Genomic DNA, 11492 nt, shown 5'->3' with positions numbered 1-11492 from the left:
AATAACACGAGGGAAGGTAAACAGATATTCCAGGGTGGAGAAAGGGGATGGCCCTTCTATAGAGATTGCAAGCTATCAAATGGTGTTGCCTGTGGGAAGAATAGAGGAGGGACATTGACACAGAATTATGTCAGCAGAGAGTGTGGGAAGGAATGCTCTAGAACTGCATGTGCAGTGTATTCTGAAAGATGAGAAGAAGATTGAACTACAACAGAATGAATCGTTCCAAATTTATATTATATATATTGGGGGTGGGGGGAGGCCGGCAGTCTCTTGCAGTTAAAACCAGACTGTGTTTTCAATTTTTTTTTTAAAGCCTGACTTCTCATCCAGAATTTTGACAAGTACCGGAAGATATTATTGTTTAAAATGAGAGAGGAACAGGTAGTGGTACTCTGTTAGGCGGGCATCCTTCGATGAGGTATTTAAAAAACCTATTAGGCACCCTTCTGAAATGAGTGACTTGTTTCTAAGAACTGGAAAGATTCAGAACCAAGGACAGGAATTTTTTTTATGAGATGTGGACCAATGTACATTCTTGTGCAATATTACTGATGACCACAAAAGCATTTTTTAATGCAAAGCTAGTCAGAACGTGAACTTTCGCCAGGATGTGAAGCTCATTTAACTGCTGAACCAGGTATCCTCTTAAGAAACAACCTGGCACAGGATTTTAATTCAATTGTGGGGTGGGGGCATTTCCATCCTGTTATAACATTAAAAGATCCTCCCTGCTGGCCATTAGAAGTTCTACATCTTATATCATTGGAAGCCACTCTCTTCTCGGAGCTGCATATAATATGGAAGAGTCCTTAGTTGTTCTTAACTAACTTGAGCAGGAGACATTGGTTTGATTGACATAATAGATACCTCTCTTCAAACATAAAATTTAAAAACCTTGTAAATAGGAAACTGACATTTTGTTCTGTTCCAAGGATTCCAGGTCGTAACTTCCAGATCACTATTATATACTGTTACTACTACTATTACTACTGCTGCTGCTACTTATTAAGGATTTCAAAATTCAGATTTACTGGTACTTAAAATATAATGTAGCAGACATTGTTATTAAAAAAATGCAAAGACAGGATAGATTACAATATGTCTGGAGTAGGCTGTTTTACAGATGAAAGAAGAAGAATGATAATCAGAACTGTTTTGCAACAGGTCAGGATTCATCTGTTTGCAGCCTTCAACAACCCTTACATTTCAGATAAGATGCTTGTTCACTGTTCCGAATTAGATCAAAGGAAGCTGCTTTTTATCAGTGTGTACATCCAGTAATCTTAACTGTGTCATAACTTGTCTGTATCGCGTCATAGTAAACATATATTTGTAACCATTCATTATCTCAACCCTAATGTGACCTATGAGAAAACACTACAAAGTATATACTTCCTCTCTAAGAGGACTCCCTTTTTTAGGAATTCAAACAAGGCCAGAACTGAAACCACACACACCCTTTTCTAATGTTGAACACAAAAAGGTATAATTATGTGACTATTTTTTTCTTATTGTTCCCCTTCCACTGCCACCACCACCCCTAAAATATAACAATCACTGCAATGATCTTTTGGTTTAGATGGTGGAAGTCAGCAGCTAGGCCTGATATAAGGTCATTTTTAATATATGTTTATATCTTTAGAGGACAAGAGACCATATGTTTAATGCCTACAGAAATGTTTAACTATAGAACAGAAGGTATGTAGAACCTACTGTTCTACCTAGGGGCAAAGGGAAATAATTCCCCTGTCTGTTCTTTCCTGAAACAGACCAGTAAAATGCAAGAAGGGTTTTTTTTTTAAACTCATGGCCCACAATTGTTAAGTTAAAGTTATACTGATTCTCATCCTAGACTTAGGTTTGATGAGGATGTTCAAGCACTTGAGCAGCACCATATGATAGGATATTCCAGCAAATAGGGTGGGATGGATTGCTATACACTCTGCAACCCATCCCACCCAATAATTGGTAATTTTTCATTATTGTAGGAGATGGCCAAGCTGAATTAGAGAGAGAAGTCAAATTCATCATCAATCTCAAGTCTCTTCATGCTCACAAGAGATCTAAATCCAGCCCATTTTGAATTCCATTGACTGTTATCTACCACCAAATTGCTTTAGTAGTTCAGATTTTGGAGAGAATGTAAGCTTGCAATAAACTTTATATTTATTTGAACTGCCTGGATTTCCTGATTTCCCTAGCACTTGACACCCATATTGGATTTGCAAAAGAGGTATTAAAGCTTTTGAGAAGGGGCAAAAAAATTTGAAAAGAAATCTACTTTTAGGGTATTATTTGAAGGGATTAAATCTTAAAATTGTTAAAAGGAAGGAATATAAAATTGGTTTCTATGATTAGGATTAAAATAAATATATTTTTATCTTTAGGTATGGCATTTCCAGGGATCATGCAATCAAATTTAGTTTAAATAAAGCATCAGGATATATGTATGTTTGTACACACACACACACACACACACACACACACACACACAAAGACACACAAAATATGTTGACAATACAGTATAGGAGATAAAACATTAAATTAAAATGAAACCGTAATAAATTCACCATAATATGGTGCTATAGAATTGCAAGTATCTTTGGAAAGTTTAATGGATTTTGAGTGTCATAAGAACTGAAATGATATGTTATGAATTTGGTTGTAATAAAAGATGGGGTTTGGGAAGAAAAGATAATTTGTCATAATCTAAGAGGAGACAAAAGTTACTAAAATTGTTTGTACTTGTATTGAAAGTTCTTCATACATTTCTTTTTGTTTATTCTTTTATTATTCTTTTTTTCTTTTTGTCTTTCCTTTTCTGTCTTGGCACTTTTTGCTTTTTCTATTTTTTTTTAGTTTGTATTAGTTTTTACTATTGTAATTATGTCTTTATTAAAATTACTTTAAAAATAAAATCAAAAGAAGAGAAGTAATGAACAATTGTTTTTTGAAGTTGATGCCAGTCACTATCAACTTGAGACTAATGTTCTGAAAACCACAGGATCCTTCATGAACTTTACTATCCAAATCACTAGATCCAACCTGGTTATTGTAATTAACTTTCAGCAAGCTTTAGGTGAGTAAACACCAATCTCAAAAGATGGTGACAAAAATGGAGGCCACCCAGCCCATTTTTTAAAAGACCACGTGAGAAGGGAAACCCTCTTTCTTGATTGTTGATCCTCTGAATTTGATTTTCTTGGACTTCTATTGTTGTGTCTATCTGTAGGCTGGATGGACACTTAACTAACTTTTCTTAACTCTTTATAGGACCTTTAGAAGTAGAAATTCCTTATATTCACTACAGTCACCATTTCATTTTTTAAAAATATTTTATTACTTCTTGTTTTATGATACAGAATTAATATTTAGTCTTTTAAATTGCTCCTGGGCTAGTTTTTGTTTTACTATATGCAATGGATGTTACTGTGCTTAATTCTTGAATTTATTTACATTGCCCTGAGAGCTATTAGGGATAGAATGACTCATAAATTAAACATATTTAAAATTAGGCCACTGGCCAAGTCAGTAATCCTTGTCAGGTGCTGACACTGGTCTTGAATTACCAAGACTTACTCTCTTTCAGAGTTACAGAGAATCAACAAATTATTTATTTATTAATTGAGAAGCCTGTACTTTTAAAAAAAACTTAAAGATAACAGTAATTGTTTACTGTATTTTATATACAATGTACAGTGAAAAAAATATAAAAACAAAATGTCTGCAGCCTTGATTAAATTATATAGGAACTTGAAACTGGGTAGCAAATATTATGCCTTTATTGTACTTAATTAGTAAGGTTAAATCAGGTAGGCTAAAATTCATGTTCTTCATTATCATAATATTGATACCTTTTGTGAGGGAGGTCACCTTTTCAAGGAAAGTATTTTTCATATATTTGCCACTATAGACAATTGCTTTCCTATTCTTTCAAGTTCATGCCACTATCTGGCTGCAATCAAACAAAAAACTATCAATACTTTATGACCAAAGATGTCACTTGATTATCAAAAAACATAGTAAGGCCAGGACAGAGTCTGAATTGTAATTTATCTGCATTAAAAAAAAAATCAGTCCAAAACAGTTAAGCAACTTTACAAGACCAACAAGAATGATAATATAGATCTATTTGCTTACATTTTATCCAGTACATTGGACTTATATTCCTATTTGAGGGGTCCCTGTTACTCTCTGAGCTTGCTTGTTTTCTTGCAGACTTTTTATTACTCTAACTAGGTAACATCATAGTGCTAATAGTGCTGTTTCCTGTCATGTTTATATTCTGGTGTCTTGCCTGTCTGTGTGGGTGGGGGCAGTCTTCGGGATTCTTAGAAAGTTAGTACCCACCCCTCCTAGAAGAATGAAATATTTTAGGAAATATAAAAAGGCAGAATATTATATTTTCCCTAAAAGAGAAATAGAAATCTTAAGGGAGATAGAAAATCATAACTTCAGCTCCCTGCCCCCTGCAGATATTTGGTGCCCATTAAGAAAGACAGGGCCAGCCTATCTACAAATCAAAAGACTTTAAGGATTATCCTTCAGGGAAAAGCCGTTCAGCCACAATAGGAACTGCACAACAAGCCCCTTCATTGCATCAGCCCAAGCTTCAACCAAGCTTGACTCAGAGAACCTACGAGGTATGCTATGACCCCTACAGCAGCCAATAGCTTGCACAGGAACAGGAAGCTCAAGGGCAAGGCCCAAGGGACGGTCTAAATAACCCTCAAACTCCACTCCATGTGGTCAGCTACCCAGAATCACACCTGCTTTGCGGTTCTGCTTCACCATTAAACCATCTTTCCAATCAGCCTGTGTGTTTCCAGTGTCTTTCTCCCACTTGGAACTGAACCAGATGGACATTTCTTCCAACATAAGCAAGCTCAGAGCATCAAGGATCTCTCATTTCAACCTTGAGCTACAAATATTCTCCTTTATTGATATTCCAATTTATCATGTTAAATTTTCTATAAAATACTTTCATTGGCTTTTCCCAAGTTTTGTCAAAATCAGTTTCATTAATTTGTCTTCTCTTTTAACAGAATGATGTACTTTTTAAAGTTCTCCTTCTCTCCATATTAAGTAATCAATTTAACATCATTTCAAATTTAGTCATGGCCCTTCGTTTTTAACTTCTGGGTTTGCAATGAAGAACAAAATGTGACGAATTAAAGGAGCCAAATTTTATAGCAAAACTTCTGATTGTTTCCCTGTTTTGGGAATATTGCCATCAAATGATTTTTAAGTAATAAAATATTTTTATTTTCCAACCCAAATACTGCTCAGTTTTATTATCAGCATCATAAAAGGCTTGGTGAAATATAAAAAGCTAAAGAACTGGTTGGTTAATTTAGGAGCCCATCTTTTCCAAATTATGACCTTAAGTCAGATGAAATGTGTTCTGGTTCTTTATAAATATTTTTGATAACAGAAAGTGCTCTGATTTTCACTATTTATTTATTTATTCCACCTTTAATTAAGATACTAACCTCATCTGTCTTTATCAAGATTATAAAATGTATTAGCATGGTTTATGTAATAAGATCTTGGAGTCCTAGTGGACAACCATTTAGATATGAGCCAGCAGTGTGCAGCAGCTGCCAAAAAAGCCAACACAGTTCTGAGCTGCATAAACAGAGGGATAGAATCAAGATCACGTAAAGTGTTAATACCACTTTATAATGCCTTGGTAAGGCCACACTTGGAATATTGCATTCAGTTTTGGTCGCCACGATGTAAAAAAGATGCTGAGACGCTAGAAAGAGTGCAGAGAAGAGCAACAAAGATGATTAGGGGACTGGAGGCTAAAACATATGAAGAACGGTTGTAGGAACTTGGTATGTCTAGTTTAATAAAAAGAAGGACTAGGGGAGACATGATAGCAGTGTTCCAACATCTCAGGGGTTGCCACAAAGAAGAGGGAGTCAAACTATTCTCCAAAGCACCTGAGGGTAGAACAAGAAGCAATGGGAGGAAACTAATCAAGGAGAGAAGCAATTTAGAACTAAGGACAAATTTCCTGACAGTTAGAACAATTAATAAGTGGAACAACTTGCCTGCAGAAGTTGTGAATGCTCCAACACCGGAAGTTTTTAAGAAGATGTTGGATAACCATTTGTCTGAAATAGTGTAGGGTTTCCTGCCTGGGCAGGGGGTTGGACTAGAAGACCTCCAAGGTCCCTTCCAACTCTGTTGTTATGTTATGTTATGTTATGTTATGTTATGTTATGTTATGTTATGTTATGTTATGTTATGTTATGTTATGTTATGTTATGTTATGTTATGTTATGTTATGTTATGTTATGTTAAGATTTATTTGAAATTCCAAGGCCTTCTTCATTGGTATTATATTCCATGATTTAATTTATTCTTGCTTTTAACAACTATGTATAAATTTATTAACGATTTTCTACTATTTATTGAAAACTTTTTAATGCAATTTCAGCAAAATGGTTATTCCCTCATCTTTCAGTGGACAAAACCCACTAGATGAGCAACTATATGGAGCATTTGTGGGCGATCTTGCAATCTTGCTTTGGTCTGGAAAAGTTCAAAGAATAAATCCATTCATGGCTCTTGTCTTTTTGCTGTGGTTCTTGGCTCCATTTTTGTGGATCTGTTTTCAGTCCATCATTTCTTCCTTTGTAAATCCATTTTTCTTTGACTTGATTTTTGACTTCGGTACATATCATAAAATATTTATATTCTAATAAACCAACTCCACTCTGGGGAACAACCTGACTCCTATGTTTAAAGAATACAGTTTTGTAAAGCTGGGAACTGGAGGAAAAGAATGGCAGAAATAGGGGGACTCTTGATTCCTCCCACTCTTCCCTTGTTTGCTATAAGAGTTGGTTAAGGTTTTCTTAACATGATGTATACCTAATATGGTGTACACATCCACTTATTAACGATTGAAATCTTAGTATAATATGTTTTATTGGTTGATTTTTTTAAGGAACAACATGTACATAGTAAAACATGCAACATTTCAGTAAAAGATGATTTGTCATCTTATACAAGTATAGAATAATGGTCAGCTAATACCTAGCTATGTCATCTATTTGATTACAGTTTTCAACTCCATATTACAAAATTGTGTGTTTGCAAAACAGGCATCTATTCAGACATTTGTTCTGGATCATCAATATTGTATTATTCTAGAGATAACAGATCCCATAGACTTGCCATCAATTTGTTGTAACATTCATCGACATACTGTAATATTTTGACACTTAATCAATAGTTCTTAATTCAGGGATTTTTTCTGTGAGTATCAGTACAACATGTTTATGGATGACCTTAAAAATGGCTTTAACAATAGCCAAAAATCGTTAAGCAAGCATGGATGAGATGTTTGTGCTTTGGGATCACAACAAACAGGATGGAGAAGTATTCATGCAGCATTTGAATTGAGAAAATCCATCAATAAAATTCACAATGAAAAAAAGAACAAAACCACCCCCTTTCCTGGACATCCGCATCAAAAAATAATAATGGCTAATCTTACAGGTCTACAAAAAGCTGACCTGTCCTGATCAATGCCTCAATTATCACTCAAGTCACCCTGAATTGATCATGATTAGGATAATAAGAGTCACAAAGCAAAGATCAAATGCAATATGTAACTGGATGGAAAATAGGGCAGAGGAGAATAAAAATATAAAGCAAGGCTTTAGGAAACATAACCATCCCTCAGGGTTAATTTGACAGGGAATGAAAACAGCAGAATCTAGACATAACAAGAATGTATTGTGACAGCCACTATATAGTAGGAGATACCCATGTACATGAAGTGGAATAATATACACAAAAAAGATGGGAAATTTTGTCCAGTGTGCAATATCAATCTAGTATGAATCATGAAAACACCTGAATATAGGAACACCCTAAGGGCTAAACGGACTGCATCAAGCTCAGGTCACTTTGCAAGAAAGTAAATATTAAAAGCCAAGAAATGCAAAAGGCTGATAATTAATGGAAAGGTCCTTAAAAGTGTGGAGCTCTGAAAAGCATAGAATAGTAATTCTTCAGACTCAGGGTGAAATTATATGACTAGTCTACAGTTAAGCAACTAGTATATCGTATTTACCAGAGGACAAAAATTGTTTATAGCTGAAATATTACATTTTTGTATAAAATACCTATGTTGTTCATTAGAAATGGATTTTTATGTGATGAAGGATCAGTATAGCCTCTATTTCCTGACGGAGCTCTCTGATAAATCAAAGCTTGCTTTTTTGTTTTGGGGAATCCTTTGTTAAAACTATGATAGTTGATTATAGCTTAAAACAAGCACTGTTATTCTTTTTAGGAACTAAATTATAGAATGGAGGCTACTTGTCTTTAAATGTATAATGTTGCTATAGAATATGAGACACTATTCTTACTATAAATATAAGTGTTACTATTGTCCTTGTGCTAGTGTGTGTGTTTGTGTGTTGTGAAGAAAGTAACTGGGGATTTGGAGCAAATCCACTGCAAATCCATTCCATTGCTTGTTTCCTTCCAAAATTACTTCAATTTAAAAAAAAGTGCAGAGGAATAAAGCCATTGGAGTTTAGAATCACGTAAGCTCTAATGAATAATTTATAAAATTGTATGAAAAGCTGAACTGCTTTGAGGAAGGGCAAGGACATGAATATGCTTCAATCAGGGGTAGGAAAAAAGAAATAGAGCATTACTGTATGCAAAATAAAAAAATATAAGCAGATATGGTCAGTTTCTAGCGGTTTACTAGCTCAGTTTACTGAGCTTTTATTATGTGGGATTTTACTTACCCGCAGGAAATATTTGCATTGTCGCAAATGTGCTTAAATTCTTAGCTTCCTATGGCAAAAGCTATTATAAAGTTAAACGGATCTGGGACAATACTTGGTTGAAGTATGGGAAATTTTATGATGAAACTGTGATAGATAAACATACAATTTATCAAAAGCTTTAAAAACTGAGGCTTAAGTCATTCCTTAATATATATATGCCTCACTCCAGTACTCCTCTTCCTGCAGGAGACCTTCGATATATGGGTCCTTTAAAATGTGAAATTTAATTTTCATTTACACATAAACATAAAAATGCTGCAGGTTGTTTGTTGGAGATAGATCTGGAAGATACAACTCTCCTCACTCAGACGCATATAATGTGGATAGGTACATATAAATATCAATGTATTTATATACACCTGTCAGATCTAGAATGCAGAAATCTAGAGGAACTAAATGACAGAACTAGTTTTCTGTACCTCTTTGTGCCAGTTGGGCATTTTTGCAATCTAGATCTCATTATTGTAGGTCCATTTTTTCAGCTTCTTAATTTATATATTTAGAAATACTATATGCTGCCCAGCCTATTAGTAGCTCTGGTCGGAAATTAAAGTAAAGACATCCTGAGAAAATAAATGTTTTGCCTAACCTTTAGGAAAGAGAGTGCTTGCTTCCATTCCACTGGCAATTTACATTATACATTTATACCACTCAGATAGTTGCAGCTATTGTATCAATTTAGAACCCCACCACAATGTCTTACTGCTTACTGAAGAGTGCAGAGGAAGACACAATAAATGGGTATCAGAGATATGCACAATCTTTGTCCCAAAATGTTTCACTTGCACTTCACTGCTTCACTTAAAGGGCTTGGTGCAGGGCTGAAATGCTCACGGTTCGGACCAGATCGCGTGATCTGGTAGCGATGTGGGCAGGTAGTTCGGAGAACCGGTAGCAAAAATCCCTGCCCCACCCCCACTGCCCACGCCTCGCTGTTCCTCTTCTCTGTCCCTGAAGCACTCGGTAGTGATATAGCTGCAAACGGCCTTAAATGACTGCCTCAGCACTTCAAAGGGCCGCACCACAGCTGATCAGCGCTGTAGGCAGCTAGTAGACCAGTGCTTCTATTTTTAAAGAAGGTAGACCGGTGCCTCTCAATAAAAGGCAATTGGTAGACCGGCGGGGTCTCAGTAAAAGGCAATTGGTAGACAGGGCCTCTATTTTTAGAGAAGGTAGACCGGTACCTCTCAATAAAAGTAGACCGGGGCATCTATTTTTAAAGAAGATCGGTGCTTCCCAAGTTTTGTATACTTTATTATTTTTATTATTTATTATTATTGACCATGCCCATTCAGTCACCTGATCACCAGGCCACACCCACAATTAAGCCACACCCACAGACCGGTGGGGAAAATTTTTAGATTTCACCCCTGGCTTGGTGATCTTTTCTATTTAGTGCTCATCCAAGAGATTGTGCTCCCTGAAATGTATTCTCAAAAGCTATACTGTCTTAAGTCTGTGAGTTTACAAAGCATAACTACATGTTCCCCTCGTTGCCTAAACCATCTGAAACTAATGTTTTCACTTTGCTGGAAAGGAGAAAGCTTGTTCTGTTCCAGTGGTGGATTGCTCCCAGTTCACCCCGGTTCAGGCGAACCGGTAGTGGCGGTGGCAGGAGGCTCCATGCATGCACAGAAGTGTCGCGTGCGCATAAAGTGAGCGTGCGCACTTGCGTGCTACCAATAGCAAACCAGTAGCGCCGGGATTTGAAATCCACTACTGTTCTGTTCCCATCCAGTAGTAATACAGCAAGGGGAAATGTTGAAACAATACTAGTAGAGTGGAATCAATTTTCATTCCCTACCTAGATGGATCTAAGTTAGCAATAAATTGGAGGAAATATCAGAAGGGATCTTAACCCAGAGAACCTTGTATGCCAGATTTGGCTTACTGTGAGTCTCACTTGGAGGTAAGCACTACAATATGGAGACTTCTCCAATTTGGAGAACTCATAATATTCATATTAGACTGGGAGTCCCTCTTTGGGATTCCCACATCAAATTTTGGAGCTAAAGCTGTAACTGTAGACATATCATTACATTGCATTAAAGCACCTGATATTTGCAAAGACCTTCCTCCAAAGTGGCTGCCATTGGGTGGGGGAAATTTCTTCTCCTCCCCATGATCTGCTGTTTTTGCTGCCAGAGCTGGTTCTTTGGCAGTCTTGCTCCCTAGATTTTAAGGGGGAAACGTGGGAATAACCTAAAATGACCTTTGAACAGTTGTGGACTCACCCAGGAGAGGAATCCTGAATATTGCAGCTCCTTGTGGAAGCAGCTGAAAAGTCATTACTCTCTTTTACATCTCTTTCTATCAACACAATGTTCTTGTAAGGAAGCCTAGTTTTCATAATTTCACTTTTTGAATTTTTGTTCTGTTCTCTATCTGTAAATTTAATTGGCTGGCTAAATGCCGATTTATTTCAACCTCCTGCTGGATTCTGTTTTTCCCCCTGTTTTCACTGTTTGATCTATTTGGTTGTTCTTATCAGTTTCTGCTTTTCTGTAAGGAAATATGACATGTGTCTCTGGATGGTGAAAGTGCTTCTATTTGAATTATATTTTATTGAATATTCATTGCAGGGAATTTTTATTTTACCAGGTTTGTGGTAAAGTTTGTGAATCAAAATATTCAGAAAATATCTTTCTTGGAGGTTTTTTGTGG

The sequence above is a fragment of the Ahaetulla prasina genome, chromosome 4 (genome assembly GCF_028640845.1).
Source record: "Ahaetulla prasina isolate Xishuangbanna chromosome 4, ASM2864084v1, whole genome shotgun sequence".
In the NCBI taxonomy this organism is placed as follows: domain Eukaryota; kingdom Metazoa; phylum Chordata; class Lepidosauria; order Squamata; family Colubridae; genus Ahaetulla; species Ahaetulla prasina.
This window is presented reverse-complemented; position numbering follows the sequence as displayed.